The sequence below is a fragment of the Falco rusticolus genome, chromosome 6 (assembly GCF_015220075.1).
Source record: "Falco rusticolus isolate bFalRus1 chromosome 6, bFalRus1.pri, whole genome shotgun sequence".
Lineage (NCBI taxonomy): Eukaryota > Metazoa > Chordata > Aves > Falconiformes > Falconidae > Falco > Falco rusticolus.
Window position 1 is genome coordinate 7,006,207 of NC_051192.1, and position 17,201 is coordinate 7,023,407.

At 40.5% G+C, this 17,201-nt stretch overlaps 1 long non-coding RNA gene across 1 annotated transcript in view; it reads right to left on the bottom strand.

The window, feature by feature from the left end:
* LOC119150530 overlaps window positions 1-17,201 on the bottom strand; it is a 155,079-nt gene that overhangs the window by 47,016 nt on the left and 90,862 nt on the right. The gene's annotated exons all lie outside the window — the stretch shown is intronic.

Sequence of the window (17,201 nt, forward strand, 5' to 3'; positions counted from 1 at the left end):
GAATGCCTCTGTGGTCTGATGAGAATAAAAAAAAAAGAGAATGGAGATCTCCTACCTGCCTGCCTCTGCTTCCTCAGCAGCAATAATGTACTCTATGAGCAGATTAAACCACAATTTCCATTTATTTTACATTAGCGTGAAGGCGTTTAAAGCCCTTATAATGGGAAAGAAGGTTAAGTTAACGCCATCTTCAATGACGTGTGAAAAGACAAGAGCAGCAGGAACAAGTTTGAACACAGTGATGAGCAAATTAACTGACCAATTAATTAGCCACAAAACGCCACATGTTTGAAGACCACCTAAAAAAGCATCACACCACGGGTGCTGCTTCTTTTGCACTTGTATTTGCTAGGAGCTTGAGCCACCCTCCATGAAAGGAAGGTATTTTCCAAATCCTTACAGCACTGCAACACTTCCTATAGAGTTAATCCAGATTTATCCCGGGCAGGAGAAGACTATACATTAAAGCAGCACGCACTTAGGGCTCAGCCCTGCAACGTGTTGAGTGCTCTGGCCCCCAGCCACCAGAGCACTTAGGCACATGTTTTATTTTAAACACATGGGCAGTTCCGCTGAAATTCAGAGAGAAAGTCACAATATGGAAAGAGCCAGATTACGCCCTGAAAATGTGAAGCTATATTAAAAACAAGAGGAAAGCACAATTTAAAACCAACGCAATCATGTCACTATGTCAGGTGAATCTATCCGAGCAGACAAGTTGTTCTACAGCACATTAACAAGGTCAGGGAGGTCTCTCAGCCCGCTCACGGCTGAGGTACGCTCTGAAATGGGCCAAGCATGAGAAAATGATTTCACGGGAAGTACTGCGAGCATTGGGAGGGAAGTTCAGCAACATCATTCACTGCCACCAAAACCAAAAAGCGCGGCAGAAAGCCAAACCCGAAGGATGCCCTCAAATCTCGTCCGGCGGACAGGGTTCTGCGCCGTGAAGGACTTGTGCACCCTTCATGAAGTTGTTCAAGCTTACAATGCCTTTTAACGGCTACCCAGGTCTGGCAAATTTCTTTCCATTTTGACAGTGACACAAGCAATAGAACCGCATGAATTATTTCCCTGAAAATGCTATTAACATTTCAGCGTTAAAATTGCACTCTGTCAAGCTGCAAACAAAAAAAACCAAAAAAACAAAAAAAGTTGCATTTCCAGAGTCTGGAAAATTTCTGTAGACTGTGTTGTAGCATAGCATTATAAAAAAAAAGGTCAAGATCACTTCTATGTGTGCCTAAATATTAATTTACCTTTCAAATGAGAAAAACGAAAGTTTTATTGTATCCTATTATGATCAGATATTCTGAAATACGCACCTTCCATTAACACAGCAATTTTATTTGAAAATAAGTATTAATTTCAAGATCATAAATTAACGTTAGCATATTTTATACCTCTTGCTCAAATACATGTGAAACAACTTAATTTTGGTTCCATACTCTAATCTGTATCTTGAATGACAACCTCCACACTGGTTATCAGCCTAGACGCATGAGATAATAAATAACCCCCGTGCTTCAAGAAGTATTTCATAATGCAAAATGTCACAGCTCTGTAAAGCAGTGCTAGCGTACCTTAGCCAACACTTACCAATGACATTTTAAAACTTTAGAGAGAAGGAACTTTAAGCTAAGAGATCAACAACATACTGATCTTGATTTTCAGCACATTAAACTGTAATGCCTCCATCACTGCAGCTGAGAGAAATCTTTCACTGGTTTCAGTCACTGCTAGTGCACACAATATCTCTGCCTTGTCCCTCACCAAAATTCTCATTTGTTTTACCAGGTGTGGTGGGAAACAGTGATTAAGAAACTTGGTTCGAGGCTTTGGGCTCCTGGATGAAAGTACCAAGTAACATGCATCTGAGCCACAGGTTGCACAGACCACTTGGATCTACACAGTGGAGCCTAAAGCTTTGCAGCTGAGATGAAAGGTTGGGACAGGATCCTGAGAAGAAAGCTCCAGACGGCAGATCATGCCGGTCCTTGGGACAGCAATTCTCCCACCTAGCCGAGCTGGAGTTGGGGGGCAGACCCACTGTCCCAGGATCGGGCAGAAGGCAGGAAAAACAATCACAGATTCATACAAGCATTTAGGTTGGAAAAGACCTCTAAGATCATCAGGTTCAACTGTTAACCCAGGACTGCCAAGCTCACCACTAAGCCATGTCCCTGAGCACTGCATCCATGTGTCTTTTAAACACCTCCAGGGACGGCAATTGCACCACCTCCCTGGGCAGCCTGCTCCAACGCTTCACCACACTTTCCGTGAAGAAATTTTCCCAATACCCAACCTAAACCTCCCCCGGCGCAACCTGAGGCCGTTTCCTCTCGTCCTGTCGCTCGTTATCCGGGAGAAGAGACCGACCCCCCCTGCCTACGGCCCCTGTCAGGTGGCTGCGGAGAGCGATCAGGCCCCCCCTGAGCCCCCTCCTCTCCAGGCCAACCCCCCCAGGTCCCTCAGCCGCCCCTCACAAGGCTGGTGCCCCAGCCCCTGCCCCAGCCCCCTGCCCGGCTCTGGACACGCTCCAGCCCCTCCACGTCCCCCTGCAGTGAGGGGCCCAAAGCTGAACACAGGGGTCCAGGGGCGGCCTCACCGGTGCCCAGCGCAGGGGGACGGGCACTGCCCTGGTCCTGCTGGCCACGCTGTGTCTGCTACAAGCCAGGATGCTGCTGGCCGCCTTGGCCACCTGGGCACACTGCTGGCTCCTGTTCAGCCGGCTCCTGACCAGCACCCCCAGGCCCTTTCCCACCAGGCAGTTCCCAGCCCCCTGCCCCAGCCTGTAGCGCTGTGTGGGGTTGCTGTGACCCACGTGCAGGACCCGGCACTGAGCCTGGCTGACCCTCATACAGTGTGCCTTGTCCCATCAGTCCAGCCTGCCCAGCTCCCCCTGCAGAGCCTCCTGCCCTCAGGCAGATCAGCACTCCTGCCCAACATGGTGGTGTCTGCAGACTTACTGAGGGTAAGCTCTGCATTGCCTGACCTGCTGGGAAAGAAAGTGCTGCCATAAAGTAACCTCAGGGCATGTAAGTACAGCCTCCAGATCTGAGAAAGAACACAGCAAAGTCAGAGGGAATAATTTGTTTGTGCCCCATCAACATAAAAGAAAAGCTAATGAGTAAATTAATGAATTGTGTCTATGGATTGCATTCAGCTGGCAGTCTCATGCTACAGAGGAATCATCTTTTGCCGTGGCTGTAGGAGTGGCTGGAGTTCAGAAAGCTGACAAATCTCTGAGTGGGAGAACAGAGACTTCAGGATAAAAACGAGTTTTAAATGTTCCAGAGTCTGAGAAAATAATGGGAGGAGGAAGGGAGGACTTAAAGACAAAACACAGTCAAAAAATGAAGAGAAAGAGAACAACTTCTTCATGTGTTCAGCTGAACAATTAAATGCAGGAATAGCTCAGGAGAAGGGAACTGTCTGCACAAGAAAGGACAGGCATGAGCAGGAAGGTGATGCTTGTCAACACATGAAGGTTTTTGTTAGATGCAAGAGTGGTTCAAAGCTGCAATAAAAGGCATGTTTTCAAAAATATATTTTAACATCTTGATTTAAACATCTAGATTTGTTCATCTTTTTGTGCTAAGACTCTTGTAACGTACCTCTGAGGTGCTGAAACATTCCCAGCCATTCCCGTGACTCCGGCAGTTGCAATGCACACTGTTCAGGAGGATGATTTCAATCTATTTCCCCAGTGCTGTGAGACCTCTGTTTATAACCTCCTTTCTGGCCCTACCCCGTAGTGCTTAAGTCTATCAGTTATCATCAACACAACAAATTAGATTACTGAGCACTGATAGCCTGTAGAAAAAGACTCGGTTCGAGGTACCACGCTATCGGTTCTGCTCTTCCTGATGCCAGTAGCTGCTCTGTAAAAATAAAAAAGCTGCAGCTAGGAAGTTCGTATTTGCTTGTTTTAAGGGGGTTCCCATATGGATAAACACCATTCTTCAGCCATGATTAGATTGAGCTGACAATAAATCAGTCCTGTTATATTGCTATGCCGCCATGTCTCACTGATGTCTGATAAATTCCTGAAGCAGTTACACTTCTAAAAGCCAGCCTGTGAACCACTGGTTGTATATGTATGGATATATATGGATGCGTATGTATGGATTCAAGTTGATCTTCAGCTACCAAGGTGCTCAACAGCAAAGGGTAATATGATCCATTTAATATATTTATCAAACTCATTATTTATATTTCAGAGTCGCACAGTCCAACAGCCCTAACGATTAAGAGTTTCCCTTCTAACTCCTCGACTACATTTATACATAGTTTATACCATTTGGTCCTGTGTAAAAATTACTCTTCCATTTAACGAGGGTTGGTCTTCGTTATTCTTTCTCAAGGATAATGACAATGAGAGAAAAACAAAACAAAAACCCCACCCCAGAACAGTACCAGCACCTCAATAAAAGCAAAAAAACACTTTGAGAAGCAACTGGTGGCAACAAAGAAAGCAATAATCACTTTGAATCCATAAATAAATCCATCAGTAAAGCAGTAAAACACATCCTGCAATCTCTTTCACAGGCAAGTAGAAACAAGTGCAGTAGTGACCAAAACAGCCTGTATAAAAGCAGAGACACAGATAAAGGAGAGACATAAGTAATCAGATTTAATTCATGTACTCCTACAGAACTAAGTATATACTGAATAGGTCCATAAAAAAAAAAAAAAAACAAAAAAACCACCACACAAACAAACAAAAACCAAAACAAAACAACAAAGCAAACAAAGCAACAACAAAACCAAAACCAAAAAAAAGGGTAACTTTCTGTTTTATTCAAGCCCACTCAACCTCATTTGGACATCAATTCAATCACTATTTTGCCAAATCGCTAAATAAAAATAGCAAACAAACCCAAGCCCAATCAGAACTGACAAAGCATATTTAAAGTAACTATCCACTGGTACCACTGAAAATTTTGCCCCTTTCCCACCAAAACTGTAGGACTCTGAATGAACTGAGGAGCGAGCGACACAAGCCCTCAGGGGCTGCTAGCAAACAGGGGGACGGGAGCCGCAAAGCAGTGCCAAGCCTGGACAACATCCCCTCTGCACTACACCTGCCTGGGAAACTAGCCCAGGCACCTGGTGCAGAAAGCCAGGATACAAATCATGCCTTCAGAGCACCCTTTAACCTCTTTTGTTGGAGCACTGCATTCAGCTACACTGGCATTGCAGGGCTCAGGACTTGTTCTCCATGTCCTGCTATGCCTGCTGGGTGACACAGCTGTACCTGCCACTGCACGGCAGCCTGGGAACAGATTTTGGGCAGGCAAGCCTGCAGACAGCTAATCCTGACCTCGGAAGAAAAGCAAGGAGATGGTGGGCTAAGGAAAAACGACCATGTCAGCTTCATAGCAGATGCACGGTGAAACCAAGAAGTTTTGTTTTGCTAGTGCTGGGACAGGCAGAGATTTTAGTGCATGCGGACACAAGTAAATGCTAGATATATCGTATCATACCTTCCACTACACATTGCTGTATTTCCTTCTGCAAGCAATATGAGAACAGTTCATTTCCAGAAATAAAGGACACATCCAAACTGATTTTCAACGGACCAACTGTCCAAAAGACCTTACCTAAGGTTAATAATTGCTCTCCTGACCACAGTAAAAGATCACTATCCTAAATCAGAGTAGGCATGTCTGAAAACCAAATCATAAGGAACATATTTACAGATTTTTACTAAAGAAAAAGCTGAATAGCTGCATAATTCAAAAACATCTCCACATTCCACTTGATCTATATTTGATGAATTTACAGATTGTAAATTTGACACACAGCCGGTTTCTCCCATTTAGTCCTGAAAATCACTCCTGTACCTCTCAATATTACTCCACATACTTTTTACTGTTCAAATTACCTGGAATCCATGTTGAAGCACAAAAAAGTTGATAAAAACACCACCACTCTGGGCCAGATTAACTAAGCAGAGTTAATCAGAGCAGTCTGCGCATTGGAACAAGTAGATTATAAAACAGAGATAAGTAAATATGCATAGTCAACTGCTTTGATTGTGTTCTGTATGACCCACAAGATGTGTCTAGAAAAGACTCACAGCCCGAAAAACAATAAACAGAGAGCTCAGACAGCTAATTAATACTGCTAATTTAACTTGTACCTTAACACACCACTTACTGTCGTCTGCACTCCGTCAAGGAGTAGATGGGGAAAGTTCTCAAGCATTGCTAGTAAATAATTTTCATTTTGCCCTTTCCCTCATAAATGAAACTCCACCGTGACAGAAGCTGCTTGACCTACTTTCTGAGGACGGGATTTCCAACGAGGCACTCTGACCCTCAGAGACAAGTAACAGAAAGCCTTGAACGGCAGAAACTGTCCGACTTCCAAACAAAGGTCAATTTATTTCAAAGTACATGTGCACTTTTTGTTTCTCTCTTTGCAATGTCCTTCCACTTCCATCTCCCCCTGCCCCCCATTATTCCAGTTTTCTGCTGTTGTCTTTATTATATATTATATTATTTATAATATATATTGCATATATACACTATATATAATAGTATATATGTTTATAATATATAAAATAGATTGTATATTATATATTGATATATATTATTTTTATATATGTATATTCTTTGTAACTCCAATATATGTAAGAGCATACCAACTAGGTACTAAACTGACTTGCTGGCCTATTCCCACCATGTCACAGATCTCTTAAATTAACCTCACCTGTTCTTTTCCTGGATTACGACTTTTAATTTATCCATATACTCTATAAGTAGAGGACAAGCCCCATAGATTCACTGAAAAGATAATGCTGGTTTATCACTCATCATGGTACACCACAAGATAATGGTTTCCCCAAATGCTCAGGGATCTGTGGAACTTTAAGGGACAGCAAAAGAGCTCTGACAAACTTTATGTGGGTATCAGAGAAGTGAAGTAACCTACTGGAAAAGTCTGCTTCTCTAACTTGTAAATAGTTTTCTTAACTGCACTATTTTACTTCTAAACAGCAAGTCCTAAAGTCATAAAACGACACTCTGCCATGGGGCATCCTTTTGAAATCTCAATGTTAGCTATGCCTATGCAACTACAGTTTTAAGATGGCCAGCTGTGTTTTAGCCTTGCCTTTCGTTTCCCTGAATGCCTGTCCCTTCCATTTTCCTCCACTTGAAACCCTCTGAAATGACGACAGCCCTTTCCTAATGAGCTTCTGCTGGGGCACAGCTACCGCCGTCCTCTCAGTTGAGTCAGGGGAGTATGATCTCTGCAGAAATGAAGTGGGTTCCAGCCAAGAGATGCTCATGTATTTGGGAGCAAAATTCTTTTGTCACAGTAAAGGAATTTTGAAGCTCTAACTTCTTATGCTTAGTGCAATTCCTCACATAAACTGGGTGGCCATCCATGAAGACCCACAGGTAACAGCAGTCATGGATAATGGGGTAGTGACACTGGGATCCCTACCCCTACATTAAATGGCCCGGAAAAGTGAAGGTTTATTGTTTTTAATTGGCATAACACAAAATTCCCCTTTGGCAAAAACCAACATAGTTTTAAAAATTAATTTATTGGAAAGGCAGCATGGATTTAGTTAGTGGGGAGACAAAATATTCACAGAACTTAACCTTATTTTGGGATGCCGGAAAATTTAACATGAGGTCAGGAAACTCACAAAACCCCCTCAATTTTCAAAAATTTCTTAGAATCTCCCAGTTCCTAAGAACTAGTGGGGACAGGCAAAATATTACTGGAAGTTGGTGCACCTATGCTGCCTGGGGATCAGAGACTGGGAGAAGGGAAAGGGGGAGCACGTTCAGCTTCAGTGCAGAATGAGCCCTTCTCAAGTTGATGGTCCAGTGCTGTTCCTGGCCGGCACGGCCAACCATGCCATCACAAAAACATTTCTTCATTTAGTTGATTTTTCACGTATCACATCATGAAACTAAAATCTTAAGGATTAACTAATGTATTTGAAAAAATAATATATAGTTCATCAAGTTTGAGAAGTGTCCAATTGTTCCAACAATTTATTCAGACTGAGCACAGACAGCTTTTTAAGTGCATTGTATCACACATGTTCAACAAGTTAAAGCACTCTTAGCAACAGCATAACCAGATTATGACAAACATTGTGTACGTTAATATTGGTGTCTTTGGCTTTCTTCTACACAACTACAGGGAGAGGAGAGGAAGAAGAAAAGCGAGAGTGCTTTATTCCAGTCCTTTCGATAGTTAGGAGCTTATCAGTAATCAGACACCTTATAATCATGAAATCAATCCAAAGTTCATAGAACACTAGAAGCAAAAATAAAAGTCAAACATAATCAAGAACTCTGTCAACAACTATATGGCTCACAGAAACGTAGTATAAAAGCAGTTGTGCAAAATACAATTTACAAGCAAGGTTTATAGCTTTCTTTAAACAAACCAAATAGAGAGGAAATCAATGTTAGCAGTCTCATAATACTCAGTGAAGTGACGATAATATGACAGCATTATTTATCCTCTGAAATAACAATGACTCTTCAGGAACAGCTGAATTAGCTCTTATCTTATAAACAGCTCAGGATTATAGACATACATAATGGCAGAGGATGCATGCAGCCCTCCCATGGATAACATCAGTTACAAGCTTTTTCTTTCTTTCATCTGTCACCCAGAAAAGGCTAGGAGCACTGGACGGCGTCACCCCACGTGGAGTCACCACGTCCATTCTGCCCACAGAAATTGAGTCACCCCTTCCTAAAGCCACATCCTTTTATAAATGGCCAAAGGTTCTCTGTCCCTCTTGTCCAGCTGGGTTACACCCAAAAACAATGAACAAAAGTTCCTACTTGTGCAAGAACATTGTTTCTTCCTTTCTTTTTTAATAAGATTATCTACAATGTTAATATCCTTTAAAAGGATTTAAATAGTGTCCTCTACATACAGTCCAAGGCTCTATTTATGGGTTTATTTGAAAAAGCTCTTCCTTACCGTGCAAAGGAACTTCTTGTAAAAAAAAAAAAAAATCTAATTTGATTTGTTTATTCTCAGGTTCTAGTTCTTCTGATTTTAAAACTCTGTATTAGATCTTTAACAAACATGGCGAGCTTGTGCTTGAATCAGATCAGGTATGTAAATTTTCCAAACAAATGCAACAGAAGAGTATTCCTGCCCATGGCTGACTGACATTCAGAACTACATCATGTGCACTGCTATTTTACAACCTTACCTGGAGTTAACACAAAGCTGAGTTGCACTGCAATTTCAGTTACCTCCAAACTTCTTTTGGCAAGAACAATCCCTTGACAGTAACTAGCACCATTCTTTAGAGAGAGACCTGATTTTCTAACACCAACACCTGCATTCATTTAATCTGAGCTTTTCAAACTCATTGGCATCACCTGTTGTAGATACTAATGTGTTGCTTTAGGTTCTTGTTGGAAAGGTTATTTGAGGCCTCAGTTCTCACAGGATTCACCACTTTGAGGCAGATCCTTCAAGTCCTTCCACTCCCCTGAGTGCAGTCACACCCACAAATCCTCTCTCTCAACAGTCTTTAGCTGCTCTTTGATAGCTATGTAGCTAGGCAGCCTATAAAGCAATTAAATTATTTTCCTAACATGAAAAATGCTCCCTCTATTTTCTAATGTAGTAAAGCCAAAATATCAACAGTCTTTCAGGCAGAAAAAGTGAACCATGAGATATTTAAATACCTCTTACATGTTACTGTGGTGTCACCTGTTTCTAAGAGGATTTTTTTTTTTCCAGACATTTGAAGCGAAATCACCTGGAGGAGGGAACACAGCAGCTGCTCAACTGTGCCAAGCAACAAAACAGCTTAGAGGAAGAATTAGAGAACCGCAGACTATATAACTGAAATGCAGCAAGAAGGTTATTATGCAAGATGTAAAACAACTGAAATCTGGTCAGCACAACCCCAAATGGCACGTTTTCTATTAGTAGAAATGGTTGAAACTTTGCTGTTATTTTTTATCCAAAAGTTTTCAGCTTTAATGCATGGCATTGATTAATTATCACTATACAAAAAGGTGTTGTGTAACACAGAGTCAAGCCATTAACTTCACATGGCTGAAGATGAAACTCAGACTGTAAGTATTAAGTCCTGAATAAAGCTATATATTCTCCAGTGGGAATTAATTTCCACACCACTAAAATGTCCACGTTACTGTGGTGAAATGCTAACTATAACAGAGCACCACGATACTCATTTCACTTTGGGCAGAAAATGAATACTGTCCGATCTGTGGAAAACTACACATGTAAACATGTTAAACTGGTAAAGCTCTTGCCAAAGAGAGGACATAGCAAAGACAGTAGATAAAAGCTACTGTAATGAGTAAACATAGGCAAGACTCTAGTTTGACGCCATGCTGAAGCATCCCTGTATTTCCATAGTTGATCCTGTGTTGGGCAAAATAGTCTAACAGAGGCAGAGATTTTCAGTAGTTCAGTTAGTACAGGCAACATGGAAGGCAACGAGAGCACAAGCTTGTCCAAAATAGAAAAAACAGTAAAAACAAATTAAAAAAACCCACAAAAACACAGTAAGATGGACTAAGATTTTTGAAAAAAGAGGTGACGCAGGAGTCAATATAGAGAAGTTGCACAAACCAGTTAAATGAGTATCATTGACAGACATTACTCTTCCAGTAACAAATAGAAAAAGTAGAAAATGGTTCAAAACCATCTCGCTTGTCCTGACTTTTTTTTTTTTCCAAACTCCTAATTTTAATGAAGTTAACAGTCTGCTCTCTATATAAAAACAGTATTACATACACAGCCAACTTCAGAGGGTAATAGATCCCCTTCTAAGATAAGTATCCAAGATCGATGTGGGAGAGGAATTGCATTCTGGAGATGCCTGCATCTTCCCATTGACAACTGAGAAATACCAGATGAATCCTATCTTTACTATAAAGATCTGTGTAATAAGAGATGCACAGTAATGGCTTCAGAACACGGATAAAGCATGCAATTTACCAAAAAAAAAAAAAAGTTTAAGTTTTATTTTAAAGGAAAGAAATTACTTTCCAAGTTTGCTTATCTCTCACACGAGGACGATCCTCTTTCCCCCCCCCCCCCCCCCCCCCCCAAACGACTTCTTTTTAGTGTCTCTGGATAATTTAAACTATTATTTCACCTTTTGATATATGTGCATGTTATGTCTATATGCATACACCACACAAAAAAAGACATCAGTTAATGACACAGGGCAAATTAACATTGAGATATAACAGCATATACTAAAATTTTTAGAATAATAAATATCGTGTCTCACTAAGCCAGAAGTACCAATTATTCAAAATCAGTATTCTGATTTACCTAAATTATTATTTCCTTAATAATAGCACGGAAAATCACTCCTTTTGATACTAAATCTATTCACTACAACATTTAAGCAAATAATATAGCAGAAAAAATTAAAATTTGCTGAGAGAAATGCTTACCAACAGAAATTTATAGCCCAAATTAGTGCTACAAACCGCTGTAAAATGCACTCAATTCACATAAAATGCAGCCAGAAGACATGTTTATGTAAAGCTGTAGAAAACAGTATAATACAAAGAGAAAAAAACAAGAGGAAAGCTGATAAGGGGAAGTGTTACCTGGTTTTACGAAAAGCAGATGTTAAACCTAACAGGGAAGGATATTAAAGATTAAGTAGCTGTTGTCAAAAGCAACTCCACAGAAGACGTTCCTTGAAGTTTTGAGGATTTTGTGCTGGTTTACTCAAACTTTGTTATTTTTCTGGTAAAAAAGGGTATCAAATACCATTTCAGCATAACCAGAGCGTCTGAAAAGCTGAACATTATCTACAAACAGTAGTTACTCTAGCAGAAAGTATGACAGATCTACTTATAAAAAACTGCACTGCTCCAGTTTTCTAGCAACAGGTCTGATCTCAATGAGATAATTCTATCCAAGCTAACAAACTGCCAATAACTAGAAGCTTTTAAAAAAGAAAAAAAAAAAATCTTATCTACATTTCTGAATAAATTCACTGGGATTTAATACAGAACTCATCTAAAAGCAATGAATGCAGAATTGAACTGTGGATGCCTGCTGTAACAGCATGAATTAAACTTATGAATCTCATTCCTCCCCTTCTAAACACTTCATTAGTCCTTTAAAAAGCCCAGATTTTGTTTCCCTGAACTGAGAAATGTAAATTGCTTTTCAGAAGCTATATCTTTTCTCCTAGTCTCCTCATTCTCCCATTTTTCCTATTGCTGATGCTGCCTACAAGAATAATCAAAGTTAGAGGAGATACAGATACTGTTTGCATCTGATCAGCTGGAAATCACAGAACCACAGTGATTCCTACCTGTTTTCTAGATTACGTTTTGTGACGCTACTTTTCAAATTAGTCTTAAAATGATATGCTTAATTACGCCACGTGTTCTCATAACAATCCTCTGCTATTTAGGTGAATTACACAGTAACATTGGTATGTTGAAAAAAATTAAAAATAAAATGAAAAATTTATTCATACTTCAATGTAAAGATAAATTTCAGTGGTCTGTATTGTTCAACAGTTTCATCTGTTGACCTGCTGGTTGCCAAAGAGGTCCCACTGGCAAATACGCAACTGATAGTAAATTAAGGGGAGTGCTGATACGGCTGATGACAGTCACTCTAGCTGGAAAGACCTTTATCCTCTTGGTGTTTGGGCCAACAGAAACCTCATGACGTTCCCCAGGTGCCAAGGTGGGTTTGTGGTACAGAATAAGCCCTGGTGTGAGTAGGGACCAGAAGCAGTGGGGATGGGCAAGGGCAGAGCTGCAGCTGGCTTGTCCGGGTGATGGTCCTGCCTCGAGGGGGAGGAACACGAGGGCCTTACAGCCAACATGTCCCTGGGCTTCATAAATACTCATGGGTATTCCAGTTACTTAGGTGATTGGGGGGAGGGAGTAATTCAGTCTTTGTTAAACTGCTTTTTAGAAAAATATTATTTACTCTATCAAAGGCTTTCTTTCCTCTCCCACAGTTGGGCCTACGTAGCTTTTAAATATCTTAATATTATCTTGTTTATTTCAGAATTATACTCACATAAAAACTTAGTTCCAACATATATATTTATGTAACATAAAACTCCAAAAGCTCCGAAATAATAAGCATTCAGAAAGGAACTTTGCTGGCTTACTATGAAAGGACAAAGAAAACATTACAGATCACTCAAAGCAGCATTTTTTTCTTCAATCTCTCTCTTTTTTTTTTTTTTTTTCCCCCCCCCAGAAGACCCCGTTGAATCCTTTCTGTGAGAAACTCTGGGAGTTATCAATCTCAGGCTTCTCAGGGATACAGGACGTACCACCTGACTCCAGCAGCCAACGTCCACCAAACAAGAGATAGACATATTCAGTTTTTCTTAAAAAGAAACAAAGTTCCCTTTTCTAAGCATATTTTTGGGTGACTGATCTTATTTGAATAGGAAGCATTTCACATATTTTCTCAGGCTAGGTATCCAGAATTAAAACTGTGTAATTAATTACACTGTAAAGCAGGGTGCGGTGTAAGCAGGCAGGAGAGGTGACACCACAGGCAGTGATGACAATGCCACCTCCTGCCAGCCCAGCCACCCTGAGAACTATGAGAACACCTGGCAGCAGATCTAACACTTACAGATGCTGAAGTAACCAAAATTCTGAGGTGAAGAATCAAAATACAGCAATCGTCGTGTCCTATGTCATAGAAAAGAGCTTCCCCAAAACTCACCTGTCACCACCAACCAAGAGGAGCCGTGAGGACGTAACTGCTGCATCTCCTCACCTACAGACTGGTACACCAGTGATGCTGGCCAGACCACCTGGACATATATTTCAGTGCTATGAGCATGCCAGTGTGAGAACAGAAACAGGTAAAATCAGCTTGATTATGGATTATCGAAAAATAGAGCCACCTTTCCCTTCAGAAAGACCTCTCACTGAGTTACCTGCACTAATTTCCTGCAGCTCAACAAGGTCTACCTTTGAGGGGAGGAGCTGGTGCTACAGGGGCACCGGAGGCAGTTGATTACTGGGATGGCTCTCCTAGACTTCACAACATTTAAACCCTTCCAGCTTTCCAGGATCTTCCCCTATCAAAATGGTGAAGGGTTGGATAGTTCTGCCCTGCATCTTGGTTTTCCATTTGAAACTTTACCTTCATAACAGGACAATAGAAAAACAAACAAACAAAAAAAACAAAACCAAAAAACCCAGATCTGAAGCACTTGCAGTATATTCTTATACCACTAATTGTTATTGAGAAAAACTAACAAAACAAACTAGATTAACATTCTAAGGACAAAACCAAATAGTTTACTAGTATTTGCATGTTGCTTTTTTTTTTTTTTTCACCCTAGTAAAACCCAAGCCTTTAGCTGTTTGTAGAAAATGGCTGCCATTGCTTTTTTATAGTAGCACAGTAGAAAGGCTAAAAATTAAATATTAATTCACTGAATATATTTTCAACCAAGTTTGCTGGAGCTTTAAACCCAGCACTTTAAGAAACTGGTGCAGCTAAAGAGTATAGAATTTAACCACAACAATAATGTTACCACGGAGCCTCTTCTCATTCCAAGCACCTTTACTCAATCACTATATTTTTAAAAAATGCAAAAAAGCCCAGAGAGGTAGTTACATGGCTCAAATAATTTAACAACTCAGAAGAAAACTATGCACAAATTCAAACCTATAGAAAGTGAAAATACATTCCTGTCTCCATTCAAATAAAAAAATTGCTTGCAGCAGTTCATTTGAAGCCAAATCCTATCACACTCACATTAGAAGGACGCTCTTTAAGAGGAAATAAAACGAGGCACTGATCCATTGACTAGCACATCAATCAGGACACACCGATAGAGAATCATTAGTCAAGATTCCCTACTAATAGAAAATGATTAGTAGGCAGCAAATCAGCAGTAATGCCTCTTAAGTTACTGAACCCTCTTTTAGCCAATGTCTAACTCTGAAGCTAGTTTCTCTGCACCTTCTGAAGCTTTTGTGGCATAATTTATTCAAGAATTGACATAGTGCTGCCCTTCTGGATCACAATATAAGCTTGAAAATGAAGTACAGAGAAGTGCGTGGAAATGAAAGTAAAAGGGCAAAGGGGAGCTCTTATTTTATTTGAATGTATTGAGGCACCATTAAAAACCTCGTTTAAATTCACCCAAACCAGAAATTTTCAAGAAAAACACTAACCGTTATTCTTTTGTTTCTGTTTATTAGCTGCAGGCATCTCAGTTCAGGATCTCTCTCAGCAGGATTGTGATTACTTCCATAAAGAATCCATGCTTCATTTTGATTCTTTCAGTGTACCTGCTATGCCATTAATTCGGGCTCCCAAATGGAGCTGACGATGCGTTTCAGAAAGCCTTGCTAGCAGGTGGCAAAGCGGGATGGACCCAGATTCACTGAAATATCTGTGTGAACTCTGACGGAGCAATGCCCTAAGCAAAATCAGTAGCAGTCTAGAGAACCCTGAATTTCCACAATAAGGAGAAAGCAGTACAAATAAAAAAAAAAAAAGGTATTGTTTTTAACACTTATTAGCGATGATTTCCAGTTAAAATGGAGCACTTCAGTTACTATCTCCACACTGCGGTGAGCCATTAAAAGCCATTCAAAGAGGTTGAAACAAGAGTTGAGAAGCAGAAGCATCCAAAAAGCAAGCTTTCCATTACCTAGTGTCAGTACAGCAGGGTCAGTACATGGGGTTTGATAGTTTTGAGTTGAGAAAATCAACTACTTTCTGTAGCAAGGGTAGAAAATCCTCTAGGTTTCACATCATGCATGGTGACATTCAGTTTACTTCCTGATGTTCACCTCAGCTTTAATCTGGTTAGAAAGCAGCAGTGGGGTAAATCACTGGGGTTTGAGAGCCTATGCCAGTCTTGACCGGATACAATAGTGAAGGGGGGATGAAGATGCCCTTCCACACAAACATCATCTTTGCTTGAAGAGTTTGACTGCAAAGAGGAACAATTCTGACAAATAAAGACTGCCAAAGCAAGCAGAGTGGGTTTTGAATTATCAGGGTAACATAAAACGACATTTCTTAAACAATTTCAGATGTGACCATTTTTTTTTTCCCCCACTTTTTGGGGGGGGTGGGTTTTGGGGGCTTTTTGTTGGTTTTTTGTTTTTGGTCACAAAGGAAACACTGGCCTGGATCCAGTTCTCAACCTGGTGGACACAGGGAATAATTGCAGTAAAATGTGGTGTGGCAGACCTTTGGAAAAGCAGACAAACTCCTGCAGTGTTTACACATTTGGGACAGACATTCTTTTCCCTGTTTAAAGAAGTTAGTTCTTCCACCAGACCTGTCACAAAGCCCTTATTTCATCATGAATCATGCACATTCAGGATGCAAAAACAGGCTCAGAAATGTATGGCACATTGCTGATAAGGATGAGGAGAAAAGAAAAGGTCAAGTCTTTGAAGCAGGTCGGCTAATTCGGCAAATAAAAAGCCTGGTTAGGGAACAACACAGAACTCTATGAATACCCGGGGAACTGCCTCGCAGAATCAACAGGTGCTAGATAACCCACCAAACAATATTTTGTTTATTTTTTTTCTCAATAGTTTGCTAGTGGAAACAAGTGAGATGATGTTTTCTTTGCTATTTATCTGGCTCCCTTATTTCAGGATTGAATGGTTAGTACCTGGGAGAGACAGTATTTGAAAGGCAAAGCTAGCTGAAATTGGTAACAGAGAGACAGGCAGAAGATGCCCTCTGAAGGATGAAAAAGATGCGCTTATGTCTGTGCATTTCACTGTGTAAATACCTGCTTTCACCAAAAATAATAGTAGCCAGTTTTGCTGATAAATATCTCTATGTATTTACATGGGATATTTAAACATATCTTTCCATTACCAAGGGCAAACGCGCTTCTGGAAACTGTATTGCCTCTGTCTTAGTTCATCACACTAGTTAAGCATATCATAAGAATGGCTTTGACTAACGTCATTAATTTGCCTCTTCTATTCTCAGTGCTTGCATCCCATCTTTTCTCACTACTTCTGTGTACCTCTAAGGACTCCAAAATCTGGAACAGGAATAGAAAAGGAAGGATACCTTCCATGCTGTCATGTCACATCCTTTCTAACTTGAACCCGAGACACAGACTTAAGGTAACAAACATTTAGAGACAGACTTAAACAACAGCTTAGCAACTATTCCAGAAAAAAACTCAGTACCATTCACAAACAAACTTT